The following is a 6,000-nucleotide window of genomic DNA, read 5'->3' as shown; positions in this document are numbered from 1 at the left end:
ATATATATTAAAAGACTTTAGTTAGTACCCTTTCAACTAACAAGATCCCAAACAAATTACTGAAACTCCTACAAAAACAAGTAGGGCTAGAAAATTTTAATTAATAAATATTTAAAACTAATATTTGAACCCATTCTGGCAATAGTTGTTTTTGTCTATTGAGATTTTGCTCGCACCTAACAAACTAGTATCAGTTAATCATATATGAAAGAGATTTTGCTCGCACCAAATAATTTCATATTGAGATATCTTTTCTTATGTCCTATATGTTACTATTGGAGCCTACTTGTCTTATAATGTCTATTTAGATATCAGATTTTGTGTAGCACATGCCAAATATTTGCCACTACGTTCTTATTTTGTAAAGATATATGTATAAAGTTGATGGTTGTTTATTTATAGTATATCAAATCAAAATGGAAGAAATTTTTTGAAGTTGAAAGAATCAAAGGAGTAATTTTTTTGAGACAAATTAATAGTTTTATAGATTCTGTACTTGCTGAAATTAATTATGAGAGCCAAGTGCTAGTTAACAATTAGTAGGTCAGACAGTGATATCTCATGCATCTTGAAATTATTTATAAGTTATTTTCTAATTCCTAATTAAAGCATATTATACTGATTTTGGTCATTTGGAGCGGTTACAACGGAATGCAGAAGCATGTGACCATGGAATCTCAATGATTCACCATCCTCTTTATTTTTTTGGTGTGAATATATGATTCATCATCCTCTAGGAAACTTGGTTGAACATAATCACATCACATGAATATTTAAAGAAAACATTAGTCTTACATCTAAATCATGGAAACGAAAACATTAGTCTTGAATCTAAATATTTATATGATTTTTTTGGTTCAAAATATTCATATGATTTGCAGATCTCTTTGTCTCGTTTTAAGTGTACTATAAAGTTAATTATGCAAATTTTTAAGAAAAGTATGGAGTGTGTTATTTTTTTATGATAAAATTATTTTTATTGACTAAAATACCCTTATAAGTTATGATGTAGATTAAGAAACACTGGGCCACAGTATTAACCAAAAAAATTGATACTTATAATAATGATAAATAATATGAGACAAAAAAAAAAACCAAATGTTACACTTAAAACATCTCCAATGGTCTTTTTTTTTTTAAACCTACTATAAGTTTCATACACTACTAAAAATCGATCTCTCGATGTTACATCATATTTATGGAACTCTTACCTATATATTGCTCTAATAGTAAAATAATTATACAACTCATAAACAACCCATACATACATACATACATATATGCATACATACATATTTGTATCCAATGTTGGTCTTTAGGGTAAATTTGGTTGGAGAGGAATTGAGGAGAAGAAACAATAAATTTTAAAGGCTTAATTGTATGTTTGGTCTCTTTTGTTTATTTTAGGTTTTAAGTTGGTCTCTTATGTTTTAAACGTTTCAAGTTGGTCTCTTATGTTTTAAAAGTTTCAAGTTGGTTTAAAACGTTACTCACATTAATAAGTCATTTTAAAAATACTCTCTCCAGTTTATAAAAAACAACTGACTTTTTAGATTTATTGTTTAATTGATGTATCCAGACTAGAATATAGACTAAATACATCAACTATTTAATAAATCTAAAAAGTCAATTATTTCTTTTAAATTGGACTGGGGGATTATTATTTTATACTTTTCTTGCATAAAAATTCATCCCCTCACGTCATCAAACCAAAAACAATTAAAAATATCTTCCATTCCCTCTCCCTCCCTTCCCCTTTCATCCAATAAGATCCCTTCCCTCATGTGTTTGTAACCAAACATGCATTTAGAGTAACGACTAGTTTATGACGCATAAGTAAAATAAGTGTTGTATCTTGTATAAGTTGTTTTTTTTTCTTCATTAAATCAGTAAGTCTTTATTATCGGATCAAGTGAAAAATGAATAAACTTAATGACTTGACGGTAAAAAAATAAGTTTGTACATAGTAAATTAAAAAAGTATCTTATTTATGTACCTTTGGTCTAATTGGCTATGATGAGTTACTTCTCTCTACCTCCTTCTTTTTCTTGTAGTTAGGTTATAGAACGGTTGTATTCAGTGAAGTATCCATCATCCACTTTTTTAATATAGTTTCTTTGCTTTTAAAAAGATCCTCACTATATAAACTAATGAATGACCCGTGAGAATTGATAGTGTTTTGTTATTTTTTTATAATTAAGACAAGATTAGACAGTTTCATAATACTAATCACGTCATCGGAATCCATTTCCAATAAGGTAGTACATGACTTAAACTGAATTTAGATGGAAAGTGAGTCAAATAGATCGACCTTTTCACATAGGTCAACTATAAGATGTTGATTAATTTCATGATTTGCGTTTAACACTTTTCTTTTTGTTGACAAATCGTAGTTTCAACAGTATCTTAGTATCAACCGTAAAAAATAAAATATTACTACTAATGCTCATGCTCATGCATGTATGGCACGTGAATCCATTTTAAATCTTAACTATGTTTTTTTTTTTTTTTTTTTACAAATCTTAACTATGTTTTTTTTAGAGAAATGTTAACTACGTCATCTGTCTTTATATCTAAACACTCATTTGATTTCATTTTTTTCCTTAAATGTAAACCCCTTTTCAAATTACTAGATGCATTTATTATTATTTTCCTAAACATGCCCCTAATTAATACTACTAACTTGTCTTGAAATATGAAAAGTCAAATTTAATACACATACAAACAAAGGACAATGTAGTAATATTAACACACAAAATAGACACATTAATTGCACTAACAACTTTTTTAAGAAATATGAAAAATGTAAAAAGTGTTTAGATACAGAGACGGAGGAAGTATGTTGTAATTCCCAAATTATTAATCTAATATGGTGAGTCAACTTAGGCATCAAAGAGCACGAGTGAAACATAAAAAACAAGTTTATGTTTTTTTTTGTTGGTTAAACAAGTTTATGTTTACAGTTGAATTAATATACATTGTCAGTCTATAAAAGTTATCCACATCCACTAAATGATCTAAGCAAGTTCGTCACGTCAATTAATAAATTATGATAAGTTATATGTTTTTTACTTATTAAATGATATACCGCTAAATTATTGAATGCATTTATAAGTGGGATGTTCGGAGTTCGAACCTCAACTTCTGTATATGTTATACCATGTCTCTATCTGGTGAGTTTTTTTTTTTTTTGAGGGACTCTATCTGGTGAGTTAAATTCACGTTAATTGATTTAAATATGATTTATGTAGCCGTTTCCAATTAGTGGAAATAAGCTTGCTTGTTGTTTCCTAAAGAAAAAGCTTGGTTGTCTTTGTCAAAAAATATTTAAAATAATTGAAAAAAATACAATCTGAGTTTCGTATATTGCTATTATCATTATATTAAATTTTTATAATAAATTATAAATTCACTAACACTTTCAATAATTTAAAAATGTATATTAACCTACGTTAAATTTTTACTCATTAATATATATTATTGTAAAATAGAATTGTACTTCCAATCTTCAACCAGGTACAAATAATACATCCAATACTGCTCCGTACTAGAAAACACTAGAAGACAATATTGATGGTATTCAAAGCAATGGGTCCATTAATTTTGATTCACATCTTACAGTTATATGTGATGGGGTCACGGATTTTTGACTTTCACATAGGTGATAGATATTTAGAAATGAATTCAATTAATTAGTTGGGAAATCAAATTTGAGTTGATAAAAAAATACTAGAAAATTGGGTTAAGGGTAGTGCTCAATTATTCAAACAAAAGTCACTATTTGTTATTGAGTCCAGCTACCATTGAGTTTCCTACCAATAATTGTGTTAGAGGTTAGGAAATAACCTTATGAATTCAAATTATATACACCACAAAAACACCTTTTGGGAACAATATTTGTTGTGCTAAACTCTAAAAATATTTAGCAATTTGTTCAAATAGGGGGGTCAAATAGTAAACAAAGGTGTGCGGTGTGCCATTGAAAATGGAAGGCAAAAAAGTGGCATGGTCATGGTATTTGTAGAATAATTAGCAAGATGTTTTTTTTTAAAGCCAAAAGATATATTAAAAACAAGGAAACCCAATTAAGCAAAAGATGTACCCAAAAAAAAGTCAGAACAAAGTTCATAATACAATATTTTTTTTTTTAAGAAGTTAAATTAATCCATCCAGTTTGACACCGTTCATAATACAATAATCAGAGTGCTAAAATCAACAAAAACACCAAAAAAATGACATTAGAATGTGGAGAAGCCTAAGCAAACAAACGACTTACTCCACAAAGCATGAAAATCGTAAAAAACATTAGGCATATGAGCCTTCAACCAACATCAAGATAGAGATTTAATCATGTCAGCCAGATGATGTAGAGACGACTTTTTTTCCTAAAAAATCCAAAGGTTACACTTCTTCCAAATAACCTAAATACAAGACAATCAAATTATTTGAAAACAATAACGAAACTCCCTTCTGAACAACTGGGTCCCACTGAACTGCATAACATGCAAACCAATGTCTGGAGGAGGAACACTACAAATCCCTAACCAATGCAAGAGAGAAGACCAAATTTTGCCAAAAAAATCACAATCCATAAACAAATGATTAATAGATTCTTTCTTCCCAAAACCACCAGAACACTCTAGTGACCCTTAATGAAGAGCTCCACGACGAATTAAATTGTCTTAGTCATTATTCTTGTATTCAATAATCTCCACGCAAGAGGCACCATTTTATTTCAGATCATTATGTGAAAGGCGCTTGAACAAACTGTTCATTAAAGGTGAACATATTATAGACTTCTTTTAACGTATAACCTTGTTGAGGATCATGTTTCCAAGCTTAGGTGTCTGTCACACAATCCTGCAAAACAATGTTATTCAACAAAGAACGACTATACATATAACAAATGTTATCCTTCAGAATTAGCAAGTATTACAATGTACATATAATTTGCTGATCATATTTAAAATCATATAACAAATGTTTTCTACAAGAAATATATATAATGAATTGCATGTTTATTCAGTTATCAAAACAAAATATTGATATGCATAGATATTATTCTTTTTAGACAATTCGTCTATCACCTCAATTTGTACCTTCAAGGAGATCTCTATGTATAATAATGTATGTGTCCATTGGGGGTCTACAGACACATATAATGTACATGTGGTCTACTGATATAGTGTCTGTTTACAAACCTAAATTTTTCTGTGGACTTTTATGGTTGTGTGGTTACTATGAAATTTAAAAATATTATTATTTAGAATATTGAGTACAACAATTTTCCTTACCAAAAAAAAGGTATGCAACTATTTTTAAGAGTTGCAACTGATTAATTAGTAGACAAAAAAATAGGTATTGGAAATAAGCAATAGATTATAAAACAAATAGGTATTTTTAAGAGTAGCAACTATTTCTAATGTGCTCTACCTTTTAGGATGTCTATGGATTAAGTAATTAGAAATAGATTTTAATGCATTGGATTGATGTATCTACTAATACTACACTCTGATTAAAATATTTTTGATTATACAAATCTAAGAACATAAACAACAGCTAAGAAATTAATGACAAAAACACTGTCACTCATAGAACCCCACAATAGCACATTTTGGTTTTAAGAAGTAGACAAGGGTAAAACGGTAGTAGACTGTAGCATTACTTTTTCCTTACGTAGCCATTATTAGTTGCTTCAAGGTGAGAGGCTAATGGGATTAATAAAGTGCTCACCAAAAACAAAAAACTTAATAAAGTACAATCAAGTTACCTTTTCTTTTTTTCTTTACAACAAATTTTTTTATTGAATGAGAAGAAATAAGTTAAAATGGTAGTAGATCTATAGAATAATGTTAAAAGAAATGCCGAAGAGTATTCCATCGACAACCGTTAAACATACAAAACAAATAAGTTTTCATAAAAAAATGGTGTAAGATATTGTTACTTGATCAAAAGTAACACCTTATATTTTAAAGATAAAATTTTTATTTATAGATTTCT

Source organism: Medicago sativa, chromosome 6, assembly GCF_051527215.1.
Source record: "Medicago sativa cultivar Bolivia chromosome 6, Bolivia_mono, whole genome shotgun sequence".
Classification (NCBI taxonomy): domain Eukaryota; kingdom Viridiplantae; phylum Streptophyta; class Magnoliopsida; order Fabales; family Fabaceae; genus Medicago; species Medicago sativa.
Note: the sequence above shows the minus strand (reverse complement) of the source record.